This window comes from Plecotus auritus (genome assembly GCF_963455305.1).
Source record: "Plecotus auritus genome assembly, chromosome: 1".
Taxonomy (NCBI): domain Eukaryota; kingdom Metazoa; phylum Chordata; class Mammalia; order Chiroptera; family Vespertilionidae; genus Plecotus; species Plecotus auritus.
In genome coordinates, this window is record NC_137770.1 from 75,989,589 (window position 1) to 76,013,559 (window position 23,971).

Sequence of the window (23,971 nt, forward strand, 5' to 3'; positions counted from 1 at the left end):
GTGCAGAGCAATGACAATATATAACAAAAACAAAACATACTAACAAGACCTGGGACTATTCTATACTTCTTTAAAGGCCATTAACTATGGACTTTGAGAGATACCTTCAATAATATTGGCTGAATTACTACTTCAATCATTACAGTATTGGTTAGTAATTCAAGAAAAATAAACCAATGTCCAAACTACCTTTGATCTAAACAATTTCTCTTAACCAAGCATATTTTACAAGAAAAATCCTATATAATAAAAGCCTAATATGCAAATCAATCGAACAGCAGAACTACTGGTTGGCGGTGGGGGGGTTTGAGGCAGGTGAGTGGGCGGCACCATGCCAGCCAAGGTCGATGCCAGCAGGCAGAGGGAGTGGATGGCTATTGGTGGGGGGGGGGGGGGAGCGAGGGGGCGAGGTGGCAGCAACCAGTGGCGGCAGGGCGATGGGGGGCAGGACTGGCCAGCGCCATCCCCCCGTCACCTCCCTGGAGGATCAGGCCTAAGCTGTGAGTTGGATATCCACTGAGGGCTCCAGGACTGCAAGAGGGTGCAGTCCAGGCTAAGGGGCCCCTGAGTGTACGAATTTTTGTGCACTGGGCATCTAGTTCCTTAATGATGTACCATTGTAAGAATTTGTTTATCTACCTTGTCTTGAAAACCTATGTGCTCTTTTATTCTGACTTGACACAACTTTCTAAATTTCCCCAGCTTTTTATTAGAAATTTGAAGAAAAGTCATACCTCCCAGTAGTAAAAGGATGAATTGTTTCGCAACTGCTTTGCCATATGGAGAAAATAACTTTGGATATACACTTTATAACACAATATATAAAGGTGTATTGCAGATAGATTAAAAACCTAAATGTAAAAAGTAAAACTATAAAACTAAAAGATAAAATTATAGAAAAATATTTTTGTAACTTTGGCAATAGGAAGAACTTGTTAAACAATTATCAGGAGGTAGGATATTGATGGTTTTGATTGCATAAGTAATAAGTATTTCTATTCAGATATTATACCATAAACAAAATTAACAGAAAAAATAGATCAAAAATTATTTAGAATGTCAAAAACTAATTAGAAGCCAAGGCAATTCAATGGGGAAGAATAGTCATTTTCACAAATAGTGCTAAGACAACTGAATATCTCCAGACAATAAATAAATAAATAAAATTGAACACCATATACAAGTATTAACTTAAAATGAAGTATAGATCCAAATGTAAGAGCTAACCCTATAAAACCCTTGGAAAAAAAATGAAGTCAATCTTTATGACTTTAAGGTAGTCATAAAACCAAAGGGAGGAAAGAAAAACAGTAAAAATTTAAAACTTTTATTCTTCAAAAGACACCATCAAGAAATTGAAAATATAATTCATAGAATGGGAGAAAATATTTACAGTTTATATATCTATCAGATAAGGAAGTAAGGTTCAGAATATATAAAGAACACATAACTTAACCATGAAAATACAAATAATCCATTTTAAAAATTAGTGAATTATTTTAATAGACATTTCTCCAAAGGAAAAGCTAGTCAATCAAAACCACAATGAGATACAATTTCATACCCACTAAGATAGCTATAATTAAAAATGTAGATAATAACAAATATTGGAAAAAATGTGGAGAAATTGGAGCCCTTATACCTTGCCAGTAGGAATGTAAATTGTACAGCTGGTTAAAAAAGAATTATATAATTATCATGCATATGCTATTCTGGAGATGTAATGTATAGTATGGTGATTATAGTTTAAAATATGCTATTGTAATATAAGAGTAACCAACGGATGCAAAACATTGGGGGGTGAGGGCATGTATGGGAGTGGGGTGGGGGGGGCAATGTTAAGATATGTACACATATAATACCTTAATAAAAATATATATAAAGGAAAATAAATAAATAAATAAATAAAATATGCTATTGTATATTTGAAATTTGCTAAGAAGATAGATCTTAAGTATTCTCACACACACAAAAAAGAGAATAGTAACTATGAGGTGATATATATGTTAACCAACTTACCTTCAGTGATCATTTCAAAATGTATACACATATCAAAGCATCAAGTTGTACACATTGAATATACATAATTTTTAGTTGTCAATTATATTTGAATAAAGCTGAAAAAAAAGGTAAAATAAAGAAAGAATTCATCTTCCTGGTTCTCTTGGGAGTCCCATCACCTGACTATACCCTAGTCCCATCTTTCTCACTATACCCTACCTCTTCTTCCTCTGCCTACTCATTGATGCTTTCACCTTGGTCCTTTGCCTCTTGATGTTGATATCCAGGTAAATAATGTAAGATATTACCTCAATATAGCTGATTGCCTGAAATATAGACCAGAATTTCCAAAATACCATCTGTGGATGCTCCAGCACCAACAGCACCTCAAACTGAATATCTTGCTCCACTGGCATCCTCCTCCTATTGTATTCTCTTATCTCAGCAAGGCCCTTCTAGACACTTTGGCTAGTCATCTTTGCTTTCACAATCTACACTCAACAGCCAAGGAGTCATTGTTATTACATGCCCTCAAAGTTTTCTAGTATCCAGCTTTTCCCCTTCATTCCCATTGTGACTACTGTAATGCAGATCTGCATTGCCTCTCAAATGGACTATTTCTATCACCTCTTCCCTGGGCCAACAATGAATAAGAATTCTTTTTGGTGTATCTTTGAGCCAAAGGTTAAAAAAATATATATACGGCTAGAAATAATGTATGACAGTAAAAGTAGGAATCAGAGTAGAAAAAACCCTAAGATGGCGAGAATGACAAAATTAGGGAAAAGACCTACAAACCCCTTTTCCAGGAAGGTTAATTTTTAAGTGTGCTTTTCCATTCAAACAATGACAAGATTTATGCTTTATGTTCACTGGCATGTAATTCTCTTACACACCTATTTCCAGCCCTTATCAATTCTATTTCCTGGGGAGAATGCTCTGCTTCAAAATAGCCTGTCTCCTCATTATCTTGATTAACTTTGTCATATTTAATACTCTCCTAAAGGAATTTTCCTGGCTTTAGTTTCATACCTGTCATTCAAAGTTTAAAAATCTCATTCTTTAAAGCAGAGTTATTATTTTCACCTATTAAATAGACAAAACCAAAAAAGGCTGATATTATGCCGCTCCGGGGGAAATAGCTCCAGCTCCATGGGACTGTAAATGGGGGCAACTTATTAAAGGCTAAGTTTTTAAATGCAACAATGTTTTTTTAAAAATACTCATTCAAGGATTACTTTTATTGATTTTAGAGAGAGAGGAAGGGAGAGAAACAATGATGTGAGAGAGAAACATTGGTTGGATGCCTCCTGTACACACCCCAACTGGGGATGAACACAAAACCTAGGCATGTGCCTGCCCTGACTGGGAACCAAATCTGAAACTTTTTGGTGCACAGGACAATGCTCCAACCAACTGAGCCACCCAGCCCTGGCCCATTAGTGCTTTTTGAAGATGCGTGCATTTGACCCAGGGATACCACTTCAGAACTATATCCTACAGAATAGGAAAGCAAGAATGTTCTTTGCAGCATTCTCCACAGAAATGGAAATTTGAGAACTCACTTAAATGGGCATCAATGTGCAATATTTAAATTATGAGACATCCATATTATGTGATATTATTCACATTTAAAAACAATAAAACAGATCTATTTTCACTGGTATGGAAGTATATTCATGAATAAAATTTATGGTAATTTTTTGTGTGTATGAAACAAAGAACAATGATAATACATACAAATTTGAAAATGTTGTATATGATATAAATATTATATAATTATGTGTGTGTACTGCTTACAATTTTTAAAAAGGGATATGTATTACCAACTCTACTTCTCACAATGTCTCCAGTTTATTTTTTAATGCTCATCTGAGGATATGTTTATTGATTTTAGAGAGAGGAAGAGAGAGAGAGAGAGAAACATTGATGTGAGAGAAAAATATGGATTGGTTGCATCTCATATGCGCTTCAACCAGGACCTAACCCACAACCTGGGTATGTGCTCTGACTAGGAAGAGAACCTGTGACCTTTCAGTGTGGAGGACAACACTCCAACCAACGGAGCCATACCAGCCAGGTCCAGCTTATTTTTGCTCCTCCTTTTCTGAATTCCTATTGCATGCTCTGAGGCTGTCACATGTATCTTGTCAACACTAGCAACTATAAGTTTGTTGAACAGCTAAACTGAATTTTATATATGTCTTACATTTTCTACGTTGCCTACACAGATACTCAAAAATACTTGCTGAGTTGGTTGAAATGCCTGACCTTTGTGAAATTAGAAATACGTATTTTTTAAATATGTCCCAAAATATATAGGTACATGCTAGTCTCAGTTTAAAGCTGAGTGCCTAATAAGATCCTTTGGAAGTATTTCATAATCTACTAAGTTACAAAAAAAATTAATGGCTAAGGAATGAATCTAATTACCAATCAGTCAAAAGTTAGACATTTATTCGGTATTCAGCAAGTCAGCATAAATCTTTCTAATCTTTGAGTCATAGTTTGATTCTGTTGAAGAGCCTAATAATTAAGAATGAAGAGAGTGAAAGTGCATCTTATCGACATTTGGTGAGTGTGGGAGCTCATGAGCTGATAAAGTAGGGACAAAGGAAATTTGCTACCAGGGATGCTATTTAATAAGTCCACAAAACCCAAAGACTTCTTTCTACCTGAGGAAGTAGAGTATTGGGCAATATATGTTTTCCTGAAATAAAATGGGATTCTCCAGTATTACCATTGGTTCCCTTCTCATTATATTAAGTTTCACAAGTTTCCCATAGTAAATATAGCAAAGAACATTTTTTTAAAAAAGAATGATAGTGCTATTTTAAGCATTTTCAAAACTTAGCATTTTAATAAATATTTATAATTACCTAAGTGTGTATTTCTTATAACATTCCTACAAATTATACACACACACACACACACACACACACACACATATATATATATATGTGTATATATATATATATATATATATATATATATATATATATATATATATTAGTAATACTCATATACCCATTTTCATATAAGGACCAAAGAGCTCACATAGTTTTCTGAGTTACACAACTGTAGGTTTCAGTACTAGAATTTAACCTGAATTGGTATAATTCCAAGCTCTTTTCTAGGTTTAGGTTTCTGCTCACTCCACAGTGTGATACAACATATTGAAACCTAAAAAAAAAAAAAAAAAAAAAAAATTAAGTGCCAGAATATTTCAAACAAGAAGTCCCATTACTTATAGGTTTTGACAGTTAGAGGAGAGAAAGGCATCACAGGAAGGTTAGGGCAGCTCCCTGGCTGTTACTCTGACTCAGCATGGTCAGCAATTATGACCAATATACAGTATGGACAGCTGTCACTCAGCCACCTCTGGAGAGGTTGTTAATTGCCTTCCCAGTTTATGCTTTAATTTTATGTTCTCTATTTTTGCAGAAGAAGACAAAAATCAGCAATGTGATATTGCTCCCCCTTTCCATAAGACTGTTATTGATAATTTAGAGTGGTGGCTCTAAACTCAGATTGCTTGAGTTTGAATCCTAACTCTGCCACTTACTCTATGGACTTGGATAAACTGCTTAATCTCTCGTTGATTTGCCTATGAAGTGGGGATCACAGTCCTATTCATCTCATAGGAATAACTGAGGTGTCTGGTTTAGCAGCTGGCTCATAGTAAGGTCTCAATAAATATTAGCTAGTGTCATTGAGGACACTAGATTAAATCACTTTATTGAAATTTGTCTTAGAAATTAGTGTCAATTAATAATTGTCTCTGTCTCTTATACCCTGACTCCCATAAAACTGGGTTGTGCTTTGTCCATCCTTACAAAAAGAGCTAAGTCACCTAGAACAGTGATGCTTAAATGGGGGCAGTATCTGAAGCCATTTTTGTTTGTCACAACAGGACAGGGAGGGAAGTACTACTGGCATCTAGTGGTTAGAGACCAGGGATGCTGCTAAACATCCAATGGCCAGGGCAGCTCCCAACCACAAAGAATTATGCAGTCCAAATGTCAAAATGAGGTTGAAAAACCCTGAGACCTGGATATTTCTCTCCTTGCCAGGACTGCAGAAAAATTCACAGCCAAACTTTCTCTCCTCATTCTACCCATTTCTTACATTAGTCCAGATCTCAGTTTTATACTGCAACCTTCTCATATTTTTGTCTTAAAATGCTTCCAATTATTTTTGGAAAGAAGCAAGTTATCAATAGATTCAATAAATTTAATTTTAAATCTTTAGAGGAAGCCTCCAGCACGTGTGCCATCTTTCCCAATTAGAGTGGCCGTCAACATCCATTCAGTTATTCTTAAACTTTTAGAACTCACTGCTAAATTTTATGTAGCACCCAGGATAGTGTCATGAACAGATAAATGATGTTTATGATTATTATGATAATGACCTTTCAGCATCTGAAATATTAAAATGAGTCACAAAGCAGAATGCTGGCTATCAATCAATCCATGTGTAGGCATTTCTAAGCTCCTATAATTAACTCTACTCTGTGCTAGATGCTATGAAGGAAAAGGAGTACATCTTGTACTTCTTTTATATTTTTTGAGGAGAGCTTAGTTACATTCAGACGAGAAAGAGTGATACTTTAAAACAAGAAATAGATATAACACTGTGTTCCTTAAGTGCTAGGTTGTGTAGACCTGTTAAGTTGCAGTGAATTTCTTATAAGGTAATGAGCTACATACAAAGATTTAAAATATTTATTGTTTATGGTCTTTTTACAGTTAAATAATGCAATCATCTTAGAGTCATTGAAAATGTAGGTAGCCCCTTTTTTTACTCACTAAATTACCCAAAATTAAATACTTGTAATTTCTAAGGTAGTTTACAAAAATTAGGATAGTTATTTTAATTCCTGCATGTAATAGAGTGCTCTCTGACTTGTAGTCTCAGTCTAACATAAGAATAGTTCTGGGGCTGACATTGCATTTGATAAATCCCTGGTGTATCTAAAGTCCAAACTTTTTATTCTTAATCTGGTTGAATTTTCAGATTTTAAACATCTATGCCATCCAAATAAAATATATATCTTGGTTTATCAGTTTAAATCAATGATACTCTTCAGGCCAGAAATTGAATGGATTATTCACAACAAACTAGTTTATGAAAACCAGCAAACCTTGTCAAGGGAAGATCAGGTATTCTCCAGAAAAGAACACATGCAAAAAGTGAAGATGCAACCTAGTTCCCTGGACTTTTTCTTTGGATGCACGAAGGGAATATCTGGCTCTGAGACCATTCAGAATGTAGCCGTGTGTTATGTGGGGGACACTTGGCATTCTTTACCTTCAGGGTGGCAATTACTTTCACAATTGCATGCACATGGAGAAGAAAATATACTCCAAATTACATTGTGAACTCTGGAGATTAGTGCATCATTTCATGGACAGTTGAACCTGTGTCCCATATAAGTGTTTCCATAGCAAAAACAAAGAACATCATTATGCCGTCTTCTAGATTTCCAAGGAGTTTGCATTAGGATTTTGCCAGCTGACTTCCATTACAGGGAATGGGAGTCAGGGGGCTGAGCCTGCAAGCCATGCTTTGAAAATTTAGGGGGACGTGTTTGTGTCTGGACTTAAACATTCATCTTTGTGCTCTTTGGTGGCAATTGGATATAAGACGCATCGCCTCTTCCATGCCTTTTGGGAATGGGATTCTATATGAATTGTATCTGTGTAGTCAAGCGTATATGGCATCACACATGTAGATATAGAGCACTTTAAGCCTACAAAAGGAGTTTAAAATGCTTTATAGTTTGAAGTCAACCTCTGAGTTCTTGACCCTATATAGGAAAATTTGAATAATGACTTCCTGCATTCTTAAAATTGTGAATGAAGGCAGTGTTTCCCATTCTAAGAGTTGGACTGTCAGAGTGAAGAAAACCTCTGACTTGGAGCTGTTAGATGGAGTTGGAAAGATTTCTTCTGATTCTTGGACACCACCACTCCACCCTTGTCTCATCTTTACTCATACTCCCCAAGTCATGCCCTTTGTTTATGTAACACAGTTAGTTTATGCGCTCAGTTTCATGGTTTAGATCCATTGTGCCCAAGATGCTTGCAATGAGAGCTTTCCGTTTTGGTTATTGTGTGCTACCATACACTTAAACTCTTTCCCCTTAAATCTTTCCTCCTACCCCACTCTCCTCCCCTAACTGAATTCAATATATTCTCCTTGCACAGAAATTCAAAATATGGTTCTGATATATAAAAGCATATAAAATGTTCAATGATACTTACAAACTCTGACCAGTTTCCTAGAGAGTAAAATGACAATGAGAAAAATGGAATGCAAAGGTTAAAGAGCCAAAAGCAGAAGTGCGACAGGGCAAATCCATGGCAGCCAGATCCAACAATCTCTAGCCACTATGACTCCCCAGGCCTTTGCTAATCCCACCTCCTCATTAAGTCCTGTTATTGGGTGGCTGCTCAGACAAGGTCCAGGTTCCTGAGCCTATTAGGTACTTGCCACTGAAATTATCTCAATCACACCACTAATGAATGTGTTTCCTTTAGTCCAACATCATTGCTTGGAATTAGAAAGGGGATATTACAATTAGGTCTCCATAAGATAGGTGAATAGTCATGGATTTAGTCTAAATGATTTGGGGAGAGGATCCCTTCGTATGGACAGTATGTTATTTAAGATGTTCAAATAGATGTCTAAATCAGAATATTGATAGTTAATGTGAAATGTTAGAGTATGATACCTGCTACTCTTCTGGCAACAGATCAGCAGTCAGAACACTAGAATCTCATCCAGCTTTGGAAGACCTGAAATTACAACCATCAAAGTAGAATATGTCCCTTCAGCATCTGCTAGGTCTTGAATCAGTATCATGTCTCAAAACATTGGCTGGAGGCACATGGGTTGATCTCATAGCAATAATATTTACAGTATAATAATCCCTATATTTATGGTCCTGTGAGAAATAATCATTTCTATTATATATTTATTTTTAAAATCAATAGACTCTTTCAAATTATAATTGTGTTTTCTGCAGTGGCAAACAGAGCATAGAATTAGAAGGTCCATGTTCTGCAAAATAAATCTGTTTAAAAATTATTTCTCTGTTCTAGGTAATGTAATCATGATTCAGATATGCATGTAAATACACAGAGAAAATGGACTTCATCACTCCATCTGATTAATTATCCTCATGACCACCCTGCTCCAAAAAAAGAAAAAAGTCAGCTCAATCCTAATATAAAAAAGCCCAGGGTTGTAACAACCGATCACAACTGAAGGCTGACCAACCCGGAAGTCCTTCAGTCAGCGCTGGGTTGCCTTGGCAACTGACTACCCAGGGGGCTGAGACCCAGAGAAAGGCAGGGTCTGATCCACAGCCTCAGTGGCAGCTATTGATCAGTACTTGCCTGTCTCTTTCTCTCCCTCTTTCTTTCTAAGCTTCGCCAGCAGCTGGGCTTTTCTTTCTCTCCTGGCTTCTGTGGAGGCAGCTGTTCAGCCCTGCCTCTCTGATCAGGCCCAGAGATGCTGACGGGCATAGGAACCAACCAATCAGAACCAAATGTGGGTGCTGTGAAGAACCAATGGCTGTCTAGGAAGCGGAGCTTTTGACTCTGACTGGCATAGGAACCAACCAATCAGAACCAAATGTGGGTGCTGTGAAGAAATAATGGCTGCCTAGGAGGCAGAGCTTTTGATGCTGACTGGCATAGGAACCAACCAATCAGAACCAAATGTGGGTGCTGTGAGAACCAATGGCTGTCCAGGAGGTGGAGCTTTTGACGCTGACTGGCATAGGAACCAACCAATCAGAAACAAATTGGCCAACAGAGAATGGCAGTTCAGGGCAAGATAAGGCCTGCAGGAGAGGGCAGTTGGGGGCGAGATCAGGCCAGCAAGAAGGGCAGTTGGGGGCGAGATCAGACCAGCAGGGGAGGGCAGTTAGGGGCAATCAGGCTGACAGGCAGAGGCAGTCAGGGGTGATCAGGCAGGCAGGCAGGTGAGCAGTTAAGAGCCAGTGGTCCCAGATTGTGATTCAATTGGAGAGGGTGCAGGCTTGGCTGAGGGAACCTGCCCTCCGTGCATGAATTTCATGCACCGGGCCTCTAGTAGAATATAATAACCATAGACTTATACAATAATTTAAACTCTTTTAAGGTAAAATACCCTATGGTGGGCAGAATAATGGTCCCCAAAGATGCCCATGCCTTTATCTGTGCAACTTTTGAATATATTAAACTAGAAGCCTGGTGCATGAAATTTGTGCACTGGGGGTGGGGGTGGCCTCAGCCCAGCCTGCACCCTCTCCAATCTGGGGTCCCTCTCATAATCCAGGACTGCTGGCTCCCAACCACCCGCCTGCCTGCCTGCCTGATTGCCCCTAACCACTTCTGCCTGCCAGCCTGATCACCCTCTAACCACTCCCCTGACAGCCTGATCGATGCCTAACTGCTCCCCTGCTGGCCCGATTGCTCCTAACTGCCCTCCCCTGCCAGCCTGGTCACCCCTAACTGCCCTCCCCTGCTGGCCTGGTCACCCCCAACTGCCCTCCCCTGCTGGCCCAGTCATCCCTAACTGTTCTCCCTTGCCAGCCTGGTTGCCCCTAAATGCCCTCCCTGCAGGCCTGGTCCCCCCCAAATGCCCTCCCCTGCAGGACTAGTCACTCACAACTGCCCTCCCCTGTCAGCCCAATTGTCCCTAACTGCCCTTTCCTGTTGGCCTGGTCCCCCCTAACTGTCCTCCCCTGCAGGCCTGGTCGCCCACTACTGCCCTCCCTTGTCAGCCTGGTTGTCCCTAAATGCCTTCCCTTGTTGGCCTCGTCCCCCCCAAATACCTTCCCCTGCAGGACTAGTCACTCGCAACTGCCCTCCCCTGTCAGCCCAATTGTCCCTAACTGCCCTTTCCTGTTGGCCTGGTCTCTCCCAACTGCCCTCCCCTGCTGGCCCAATTGCCCCTAACTGCCCTCCCCTGTTGGCCTGGTCCCCCCTAACTGTCCTTCCCTGCAGGCCTGGGTCCCCCCCAGCTGTCCTCCCCTACAGGTCTGGTCAACCCCAACTGCCCTCCTCCGTCGGCCCAGTCACCCCTAACTGCCCTCCCTTGCAGGCCTGGTCCCTCCCAACTGCCCTCCCCTGCTGGCCTGATCTCCCACAACTTCCCTCCCCTGCTGGCTATCTTGTGGTGGCTATCTTGTGTCCACATGGGGGCGGCCATCTTGTGTGTTGAAGTGACCGTCAATTTGCATATTACCTCTTTATTATATAGAATGGTAAAAGAGTCTTTGCAGATGGAGCTAAGGTTCCAGACTTTAAAATAGGGAAATTAACTCTGTTATCCAGATGGGCCAAAGGTAATTACATGGACCTTTAAAAAGAGGCCCTTTAAGTAAGTAAAAGAGAAAGACACAAAATTGGCCAGAGATATATGATGGAAGAAGAGGCAAGAGAGATTTAAAACATGAGACAGACTCAACCCATTATTGAAACTTTGAAGATGAAGGAAAGGATCCACGAGCCAAAAAGTGTGTGCAGCATCTAGACACCTGAACAACCAGCAAGGAAACGGGGATCTCAGTCCTGCAACACAAGGAACTGAATTCTGCCAACAACCTGAATGGGAAGAGAAGGGATTCCTCAGAAAACCTTCAGAGAGGAACATTGCCTTATTGACACTGAGGCTAGCCCGGTGAGACCCCTGTTGGACTTCTGACCTCAGAACTATGAGCTAATACATTTATATTGTTTTAAGTTGCTAAACTTATGTTATATGGAAACAATAGTGAACTAATTCATACACTCTGCCATTTTTGTCCTTGTCCTCTCTCTAGAAGCCTCTAAAATAGTCCCTGGGGATATGGAGAGGGTGTGGCTTTCTGAATTAAAGACAGTAGAGTTGTTACTATTGTAATTAGCTAGTTATTAATAATAGGAAAGGAGCAAAAGGGAGGCCAGGTATTATAGGCATGTCATTTGGACAGCTTCTCCAGGAAGCTGCAACTTCACACTCACCTCGGAATCACTGGTCCATCCCCTGAAAATCACAGGGGGAAGGGTACAACAACAAGGAAGATGGACATGTCCACAGTGATGTGGGGATGGCATAGGGAAGGTGTCTGTCAGTCAAACCTGGGAATCATTAGCTAGAAGGGGTGAGGCCACTGCAAGCCTGTGAAAATTTGGGAATGCATAATTGCCTAGACAAAGGAGCTCGTGCTCTTCAAGCACTTGGCTCTTTGTTCTTGTGGCTCTCTTGCATTCACCCAAGCTCCCTCCATAGCCATGTGGCCCTGCAGATGCCACACAATGAACTGAACTGAAGTGGGGAACACAAACTAGGCTAGGCTGATATTGGATTTGACTGCCCCAACATGAAATGGAAACTCTGGGCAAGGGCTTTAATCCTAGCTTTCCTAAAAGCAAAATGGGACTTCTTTCTGGGTGGGATAAAGGGAAATGGAAACTTGGAAACTCAGGGATTTAACTCCACACAAATAAGTGCCACTCATTCTCCTGTGTTAGTCTCAGAAAATTATTTTTCTGATAATATCACAAGAAGTCCACTCCCACCAGCAACCAATGAGGACAAGGACAGCTCCCCACAAATAACGTAGTGAAGGGTCTAGGAGCCTTCTTGCAGAGCTAAAGGTGGGAGCTGGTATAACCTGTGACTTCTCAGCCAAGTACCTCCATGCTTTCTGGCTTGCTGAGTTTCAAAAAACTTCAAGATGCCTCAAAGTCCCTTTGAGCCTGAGGCTACCCAGAAATCCTCAAGATGAATAAATGAAGAGCCTAGCCTATCTGCTTCTTAATGGAGAGAGTGAGAGTTTGCTGAGGAGGAGAAACAACACAGGGATTCCATAGACAAGTTAATATTTTAATGAATTAGCTGTATAATTTCTTGCACTAAAGTAATCTTAAAATATCTGAATACAAGCAATAAGTACAGGAAGTGAGGAGACTTTATAGTGTAGGAAAAAAGCATGGGGTTCACATCCAACATTGGTCACAGGATATATAACATGATCAAGGTGTATAATATCTCTGATTCTCAGTAGTTCTTAATGGGTAAAATATGAATATCCACTACATCAGATAGCTGCAATGAGTAAATGAATAATATAGGTTAAGTACCTAGCACCCAGGTTGGTCTCCATTCACAAAATCCTTTTAGGTCTAGTAATTCATTTTTATATCTGCCTCATTTCCTTCAGACTGGGTAGAAAAGACACTATTCTCAGAGGCTTTCAAATTTGATTTCAATTCATCTCTAAAATAATTTACTAATTCCCTACTCTATAGATAGTATTTATTCTACTAGATTACTGATTTACTTACTTGCCTATATATCTCCTAGAATATTATTTATTACTAGAGGCCCAGTGCACGAAATTCATGCACGGGGCGGGGGGTGTCCCTCAGCCCAGCCTGCACCCTCTCCAATCTGGGACCCCTTGAGGGATGTCCGACTGCCCGTTTAGGCCTGATCCTAGTAGGATTGGGCCTAAATGGGCAGTCGGACATCCCTCTCACAATCCAGGACTGCTGGCTCCCAACTGCTCGCCTGCCTGCCTTCCTGATTGCCCCTAACTGCTTCTGCCTGTCAGCCTAATCACCCCCTAACCACTCCCCTGCCAGCCTGATTGATGCCTAACTGCCCTCCCCTGCTGGTCTGATCGCCCACAACTGCCCTTGCCTGCTGGCCATCTTGTGGAGGCCATCTTGTGTCCATATGGGGGCAGCCATCTTTGACCACATGGGGGCAGCCATCTTGTGTGTTGGAGTGACAGTCAATTTGCATATTACTCTTTTATTAGATAGGATAGAGGCCTGGTGCATGGGTGGGGGCCAGCTGGTTTGCCCTGAAGGGTGTCCCGGATCAGGGTGGGGGTTCCCTTAGGGTGTGGGGTGGCCTGGGCAAGGGGCATGTGGTGGTTTACAGGCCGGCCACACACCCCAGTGACCTAAGCAGAGGCCCTGGTATCTGGGATTTATTTATCTTCTATAATTGAAATTTTGTAGCCTTGAGCAGAGGCCAGAGCAGGCCAGGGCTGTGGGAGGCTTGGCTTCCTCCATTGCTGGGGAAACCCAAGCCTCCTGCTTGCTCTGTGGCTGCAGCCATCTTGTTTAGTTTAATTTGCATACTCACTCCTGATTGGCTTGTGGGTGTGGCTTGTGGGCATAGCAGATGTATGGTCAATTTGCATGTTTTTTATTAGTGTAGATTATTAATATGATAAATGTATTATTATAACTTCACTAAATTTACCTCTACTGTTAAATGCAAGAAGGATGAATTTTGTGATTATTTTTACTTGATTTTCAATGATTATTAGCCTTTCAATCATTGAAAATACCTATTTTCTCTTATAAAAGAGAAATGTAGAAGCAACCTCCTTAGATTTATGTTTTGAAAACAATTTTTAAAATTACTGTGCAATGAATAGGAACATTCATAAGTCTTTTCATAATATACCTGCATGAGTAAACATCAGTGATGCTTAGAAAAAAATATAGTGATATTTTAATGGGATGTGAATGAGGTTCCGAACACAAGTGATAAGAGGGGAACCCAATTATTGCTTATCAATGGACTAGTAAAATAAGTTAAATGGTATCCTGCAAATGGTCTGCATCAAGCAAAAAAATATATAGGAAAACAGTTGGGTCCTCTGTTTTGGAGGGTCCTCTTTTAATGTAATGTTCATGAGTATAAAATGCTTGAATGGCAACTAATTAAACTTTTCATTTACAATTGAAATATTACAAATCCTCTCAATTTATGGTCACCAATAAATAAACATAAATCTTATTTTATGGTTCAAGGACACACACTGGTAGAAGCTTTGATGAAAATTGAAGCAAGGCCTTCAGATCTTCTGATGAAACACTGTATGTATCTTTATCTTCTTTGTCATAAATCTTTAGTTTTTTTCATAAAATAATTTAATAACAGGACTTCATAAAACTATCAATGACTAACACCATAATCTAGCCATGTAAATAGAACTTGACTAAATAAGGTAACAAAAAATATATATCAGTACTGAACTAACTCACTTTTCTATTTTTTTCCTGTTGAAATGTTTATTGATATGAAATTGTTATACATACTTGCTGTAATTTGAGAGAGGTAAGTAGACCACAAGGAATTAGTATCATTAATTAATGTCAATGCCAACAATGAAAACTCACTAGGCTAGAGAGAAGTTTTGGAGTACAATCACTTTTAAAATATATTTCCAAAGCTAGTCTGGTCTAATCTCTAAACTTGCAACAAAATGACACAGTCACCTCATACTAATCTATATATATAAAAGGCTAAGTGACCAACCATACATCTGTCCAACCATCTGATCAGTTGGTATATATGACATGCACTGATGATTTAAAAATAAACATTGACTCACACATGTGTGATACTTATAAAGCTCTGGCTGCTAGAGGCTAAGTCCAGCAGGTCATAATAAATGCGAGAAGTCCTCAAAAGGTTGAATGGACTCTTTCAGCAGGGCTGAAAATCTGAATGTTATTACCTGCTGCTGGAACAGCCAAAGGCAATTCCACCAATCTGATGGTCCTTTATTGTTTACTGGACCTTACCTTTGATATGTATATCTGCTTTGCTAGAGGGGAAAATGTGTGAATAAAATGCCCTGGGCCCGGGAGCTTAGTTACTACAACTAAATTTCTGTCTGGCACCCCAAAATGCCTTCCAAATTCATATTTCTTCTCTAGTCTCATCATTCATCTATGCACAGCCCCTTCTCCAGATTCCTAAACACTTGTAGATGCGGAAAAGACCCTAGCACTGGCTGGTGCCAATTTCACACATGTGTTTCGAACTGTCATTGTCAATCGTGAATTTGGTTGTTTTTGTTGACATTCAACTTGAACCACATCGCAATTATTCATTGATCGTCTGACCAACCAGCTGGTACATATGACACACACTGGCAATTTAAAAATAAACTTTGACTTGCGCATGCGCAATACGTATAAAGCTCTCACTGGTGCCAATCTAGACAGAGTAAAAATATTCCTACCTGAACCCATTTTCGAACATAATCAGTTATATGTTACTTTCTCTCGAGTTCGAAGAGCATATGACGTTAAAGTTGTAAATACTCCATCACAAAAGAAATTAGTCAAGCACTCTGAAAGTGTTTTTATTCTTAATATGGTATACAGGGAAATACTAGAATATGTTTAATCAGTTTATCAGTCATTGTTTTTATTAATGTTGTTTTTATATCATGTTTTTTTATTTTTATATGTCTTTGTTGTTGTTATATCATGTTGTTATTGTTTATTTATTAATCAATTTATATATTATTTTCATATACATTTTACTAATTTTCTTTCATCTCTGACACTTCTATTATAGAGAAAAGGCAAATAGCAATATCAAAATATTTCTTCTAATTAATTTCCTTTCAATGTACATGAATCTACATACCAGGCCACTAGTATATTTTATAATATTAGAAAAAAGATTCTATAGTATCTCTTAAAAAAACCCCATTCCAATACCTTAAGATGGTCTTGATTCAAATATTTCCTCTGTAATCTCTTCCTGTTGTGATTACTGCTGGCATCAGAAATGCTGACTAACTAAAATCCACTCAAATTTTTGAGGGCAAAATTACAGCAAAACTCCTGAATTTTACATTGCTGCAGAGAGAACCCTCTACTGTTTTGTAACTATCTCTTATGGGTATATTATGAAAGATAATAAAAATGACCACATAATTAGTTTTAAAGAAATAATAATGTGCATAGCCCACGTTAGCATAAGTTGAATATGTTTGATTATTAGGTGTGTTCCTTTTTATTTTTTCTCTTTTAAATAAATATTTTATTTTTTCATTTTTAATAAATCTTTATTGTTCAGATTATTACAATTGTTCCTCTTTTTTCCCCCCATAGCTCCACTCCACCCGGTTCTCACCCCACCCTCTGCCCTTACACCCCCCCCCACTGTCCTCATCCATTGGTGTACGATTTTTGTCTAGTCTCTTCCCGCATCCCCCACACCTCTATCCCCCTGAGAATTGTCAGTCCACTCCCTTTCTATGCCCCTGATTCTATTACATTCACATTTATTTTGTTCATCAGATTTTTTATTCACTTGATTTTTAGATTCACTTGTTGATAGATATGTATTTGTTGTTCATAATTTTTATCTTTACCTTTTTCTTTTTCTTCTTCTTCTTAAAGAATACCTTTCAGCATTTCATATAATACTGGTTTGGTGGTGATGAACTCCTTTAGCTTTTTCTTGTCTGTGAAGCTCTTTATCTGCCTTCAATTCTGAATGATAGCTTTGCTGGGTAGAGTAATCTTGGTTGTAGGTTCTTGCTATTCATCACTTTGAATATTTCTTGCCACTCCCTTCTGGCCTGCATAGTTTCTGTTGAGAAATCAGCTGACAATCGTATGGGTGCTCCCTTGTAGGTAACTAACTGTTTTTCTCTTGCTGCTTTTATTATCCTCTCTTTGTCTTTTGCTCTTGGCATTTTAATTATGATGTGTCTTGGTGTGGTCCTCTTTGGATTCCTTTTGTTTGGGGTTCTGTGTGCTTCCTGGACTTGTAAGTCTATTTCTTTCACCAGGTAGGGGAAGTTTTCGGTCATTATTTCTTCAAATAGGTTTTCAGTATCTTGCTCTCTCTCTTCTTCTGGCACCCCCATAATTCGGATGTTGGTACACTTGAAGTTGTCCCAGAGGCTCCTTATACTATATTCATATTTTTGGATTATTTTTTCTTTTTGCTTTTCTGGTTCTGTGTTTTTTGCTTCTTTGTATTTCAAATCTTTGACTTGATTCTTGCGATCCTCTAGTCTGCTGTTGGATCTTTGTATATTATTTTTTATTTCAATCAGTGTATGCTTAATTTCTAGTTGGTCCTTTTTCATATCCTCAAGGGTCTCACTAAATTTATCAGCCTTTTCTAGGAAATGCTTGAAAAACCTTATAACTGTGGTTTTGAACTCTATATCCAGTCATTTGCTTTCCTCTATTTCTTTCATTTGTGACCTGTTTCTTTGTCTCCGCATTTTGGCTGCTTCCATGAGTTGATAGAGTGGCTTTGTGTGCGAGGTGTCCTATAGGGCCCAGTGGCTCAGCCTCCCCAGTTACCTGAGGTGGACACTCTTGGTGCACCCCTTTGTGAGCTGTGTGCACAGTCTTGTTGTAGTCAAGCCTTGATTGTTGTTGGAATCACTGGGAGGAATTGACCTCCAGGCCAATTGGCTATGAGGATCAGTTGTGTCTACACTGGGAGAACTTCTGTGCTGGAGACACCCTTATGAGATAAGACTTGCTTCAGTGGGGCTTTGGTGCTCACTGAGTCTGCCCCCTGAGTCCCTTATAGATCTGAGGAGTTGTAATCTGGATGGTCCCACTCTGACCCCTGGGTACACTGGCTCTTGGATCTCCAAGGAGGTACTAATTTAGCCTCTGCCTGAGGCCACCCAGCAGGAGGTACAGAGAGATCTGCAGATTTCTCTTCTTTGTTTGGGTTTTGGAGGTGCCCAGATGAGGCCCAGCTATGAAGCAATGCAAGCTGCTGCGGGGCCTTGGACTTTCTTTTGGATGTTCTGGGTCTCACTGACTCAGCTGCAGTTTGTTAAGTAAGTTTAGAATTCAAAGGACCAGGTCATTCATATACAAAAGCCTCTGCACTCAACTTGGATGGGGCAGAGTCTCAGGGCAAAGCAAACAGATATGGCTTCGTAGGGTGGGATCTCAGGGTGGAGCATACAGCAATGGCTTCCTGTCAGCCCTGCCCTAAGGGGCCCCTGGGTCTCAGTGTCCCGCGGTAATCTCTGCAAACACCTCTGATAGAAAGCCGCCCTCAAGTTCCGCCTGCTGCCACACAGCCCAGTTTCTCCCCATATGAGTCTGGGTCCCCAGAATCTCACCTGGAACTGGAGTTCAGAGCAGTCGGGAGCTTTTGTCTCCCTCCCAATTGAGAAAGCCAGCCGCATACTCAGTTGGCAGCCGTCTCCGTGCACGCGCCTCAGTACCTCTGCCTTCCTCAGCTCCTCTGAGTCTCAATGTGCTTTTCTCTTTCCTTCCAGTTGTAGAATTTCCACTCAGCCAGCCTTCCTGTGGTTCTGGATGATGTCCGTTTTGTCCTTTAGTTGTACTTTTGAAATTGTTGTGCGAGGCAGCAGTTTAGGTGTTTACCTATGCAGCCATCGTGGTTTCTTTCTCAGGTGGGTTCCTTTATGAATGAGGTACATTTTGAACCAGAGCTGAATTAAAGATCTGTGGGCATCCATGTTAGGTTAGTCAGCAAAACAGCTAGTAACATGCTCATAGTTATTTTTTATAATCTATCAAATTGAGTCACCAATTCATTAAATTTAAACTTTTAGCATTTAGCAAATCTGTAATTAAACTAAACTAATTAACATTTTATCCTCATATTAAGAATGCATTTACTCTGTTTCTATGGGGTTATATTTATAAAATTTTCTATAGACCATCTGTGTGGTCTCTTCTAAAGCACCATCTATCTTATAGCATATTCCCTTAGCTGAGGGGAAAAAAATCTATGGTTGGTGCAGGAAATTTATTCACCACTAAAAAAGCATTTTCCAATTTAGAAACAAAAAATAGTTACAGTGTATTGTCAACTAACTCTTACTGCCTAGAGAAAGATTGATTTTGTTTTCAAACCATATGTTTGATATCTAAATCATGTTCAGAGTCTTTCATTCATGATTGCAGATTGATACAGTCCTCCTTAAAAATTGTATTCATCTTTTCCAGCAGTCATCAAACACTAAATACCTAACTAGGTTACAAGAAGAATCTTTAATTCCATCATTTTACTCTGGTAATTGCTTTTCCTTCCTTATGTTTAACCAGAGTAAATGAACTATAATTTTAAATTTCTCTTGACACTCGCTATCAGTGTTATATAAAACATGAACAAGGTGAGAAATGATGAAAAGACAATAGAAATAAAAGTCTCAGCCCTAACTGGTTTGGCTCAGTGGATAGAGCTTCGACCTGGGGACTGAAAGGTCCCAGGTTCGATTCCGGTCAAGGGCATGTACTTTGGTTGCAGGCACATCCCCAGTAGGGGGTGTGCAGGAGACAGCTGATCGATATTTCTCTCTCATCGATGTTTCTAACTCTCTATCCTTCTCCCTTCCTTTCTGTAAAATATCAATAAAATATTTTTTTAAAGTCTCTTCTGCAACAAAAAAAGGTGTTGCTTACATGGGTCAAAATGATTACCACAAAGTCATCTAGAGGCCTTAAATTACATTAATCCCAAATTATGTGTCCAAACTCCTGAGGTCCACATAAGCTGAAAGGCAGGTGCCATGGAAAGGGGGAGCCACCTCTGAGATGCCAGAGAATCATTGCCAAGCTTGTGTGCCTACTTCCTGTTGTTGTTTTTTCAAGAAACCACAAAATTTAGACAGCTTTTGTAAAATCTCCTTACTTTAAAATGTTGACAGCTTGTTGATTTGTTGACCTAATACTGTCCAGACCAAGAAAAGTATGTGCCTGAAGGATTCAATCAGCCCTGTATCTCTCAGTTTACAACCTTTTCCTTGGGTTTTGTTGCCAGGTAATTTTCTCAACTGCAGAATAAACTGTAAAATAACCTTTTTTAATATTAAGAGTTAGTTTTTTAATTTAACTTATTGGGATGACATTGGTTAATAGATTACATAGGTTTCAAGTGAGCATTTCTATAATACATGATCTATAAATTGCATTGTGTGCCTACCACCCAAAGTCAAATCATCTTCCATTACCATATATTTGGCCCCCTTTAGGAACCCCTGCCCTCTGGTAACTCATATTGTTGTCCGTGACTATGAGTTTCAGTTTTATATCCCACATCTCAAACATTTCTCACAGTAATATTTTTTCTGATATATCTCCTTGGGCAAGAGGAAAAAAAGTAAAAATAAACAAATGGAACTACATCAAACTAAATAGTTTTTGCACAGCAAAGGAAACCATTAACAAAATGAAAAACAACCCACTGAATGGGAGAACATATCTGCCAATGATACATTTAATAAGGGGTTATTATCCAAAATTTATAAAGAACTCATACAACTCAACACCAAAAAAAAAAAAATCAATTTAAAAAATAAGCAACAAACCTGAATTGACACTTCTCCAAAGAAGACATACAGATGACCAATAGTTATGAAAAGATGCTAAATATCACTAATCATCAGAGAGATGCAAATTAAAACCACAATGAGATATCAACTCACACCTGTCAGAATGGCTATTATCAGTTAATCAACAAAAAAACAAGAGTTGGCAAGGATGTAGAGAAAGGGGAACCCTTATGCACTGCTAGTTGGAATGCAGATTGGTGCAACCACTATGGAAAGTGGTGTGGAATTACCTCAAAAAATTAAAAATGGAACTGCCTTATGACCCAGTGATTCCACTTCTGGGAAAATATCTGAAGAAACTTGAAACATTAATTTGAAAGAATACATGCACCCCTATGTTCATTGCAGCGTTATTCATAATAGCCAAGATAATGGAAGCAGCCCAAGTGCCCATTAGTAGATGAGTGGATTAAAAAGCTGTGGTACACATCTTATTTCACTCATATGTGGAATTTAATGAATAAACTGAACTACCAAGCAAAATAGATACAGACTCATAGATAGAGAGCAAGCAGACAGCCTGGGGGTGGGGAGAGAGTGGAAGAGAGATTGAGAAAACAAAAAAGAGAGAGAACTCATGTACATGGACAGCAGTGTGATGATTGCAGGATGGAGGGGCTGGGTGGACATGTATGATGGCATAAAGTAGATAAATGGTGGTGAAAAAAATAAAGTTATAAAATAAAAAGATGTGGTATATTTACACAATGGAATACTACCTGGTTGTAAAGAAATGTTACCTTTGGTAAAAGCATGTATGGACTTGGAGGGTATTATACTAAGTGAAATAAGCCTTTCAGAGAAAACAAATGCCATATGATTTCACTTATATGTGGAATCTCATGAACAAAATAAACTAACAAACAAAGTAGAAACAGACTCATAGAGACAGAAAACAGACTGACAGCTGTCAGAGGGGAGAGGGTTGAGGGCTGGATGATAAATATGAAGGAATTAGGCAAACAAAAACAACTCATAGACACAGATAACAGTATGGTGATTACCAGAGATAAAGGTGGGTAGGGGGAGATAGAAAAGGGTAAAGTGGATAAATGGGGGATAAATGGAGATGGAAGGAGAGTTGATCTGGGATTGTGAACCCATTATACAATATATAGGTAATATATTACAGAATTGTACACCTGAAATCTATATAATTTTATTAACCATCTAGAGGCCCGGAGCACAAAAATTCATGTACTCGGGGGTCCCTCAGCCCAGCCTGCGCCCTCTCACAGTCCAGGAGCCCTTGGGGGATGTCCAACTTACAGTCTGGCCTCCCTCTGCAGGAGGTGCTCAGGGGACGGGGCCAGCTGTCAAGCAGCCAGCCCCGCTCCCCATCGTCCCGCCACTGCTGGTGACCTCCCTCTACAGGAGGCAACCAACTGGCCGATCAGGGATGGTGCTGGCCGGTGAACGGCCTGCCCTTCCCCCCAATCGTTCTGCTGCCACCGGTCGCTGCCACCCCCTGATTGCCATCCCCTCCCTCTGCTCACTGGCACCCACCTTGGCTGCCCTGGTGCTTCCCACTCACCTTCCGCAGCCCCGGCCAACTGTTCCTTCTGCCATTAAGTCGATTTGTATATTAGGCTTTTATTATATAGGATGTCACCACAATAAATTCAGTTAAAAAAGCAAAAAGAAAGAGTTTCATTTAATTGATAACATTGGCAAAATACTCAGTGGGGAGCTGGGAACCTTAGTTGAGTTGCCTTTCTGACACGGTCTACTGTTTAGGCTCATGGTAATAGCCACATAACAAACACATACATTTATTAAGTTCTTGCTATTTTGAGTTCACAGCATGGTAGGAACTGCTTTACTTCTTTTCTCTCATCTAATCCTCTTAACAACTCTATCAGGGGCTGTGATTATAGTAATTCCCACACTATGTTTAAAATGAAAAGCATTCTTGAGTACCTAATATATGTATGCCAGATACCACATAAAACATTAATTATTATTTAATATTTAATTATTATTAAAACAGATCTAGGCTCTGCAATGCTGGGTTTTCATATCCAGTGGGGAAGATAGACAATAAACAACTATGCAATACAAATCTTAGGTAAACTAGAGGCCCGGTGCATGAATTTGTGCATGGGTGGGGTCTGGTCCGCCCACCCCAATCGCTGCGATCGAGCTGGAGGGGATGCGGGAGGTTGGCCGGCCGGCCCTGCCCCTGATCCGGGTTGGGGGATCCGATTGGGGGCGGGGCCAGACAGGGGGAGGGGCCTCAGGCAGTTGGCAAGCCAGCCCTGCCCCCTGGTCGAACTTCAGTCTAACTCCCAGTTGAGGGGACAATTTGCATATTACCCTTTTATTATATAGAATTGCCTAAGGCAGTGGTCGGCAAACCACAGCTTGCGAGCCGTATGCAGCTCGCAAGCCATGGTTTGCCGCTCTGTTGACTAATGAGTTTGCCGACCACTGGCCTAAGGCCATGCAAATAATTCATTGCAGAGCTAGAATTGTGAATAACTAACATTTATTGAGCACTTACTATATGCCAGACACTATGCTAAATTCATTCCAAAGATTAGCTAACTTCAACCTCAAAATAATTCTGTAAATTGGGTGCTATTGTTATTCCCATTTTTTCAGATGAGTTACTGGGACACCAAAAAGGGTAAATAATTTTCTCAGGCTGCACAGACAGTAAGTTATGAAGCTGGGATTTGAGTCCAGTCAACCATATTTTTTTCCACAAGCCATTCAGTCTTTGTTAAGCAAGTCAATTAACTTCTCTGCAAGATCAACTGTAAATTACTCCCCAATTTACTAAAGTGAAAATTATATATGCATGGACAGGTGGGG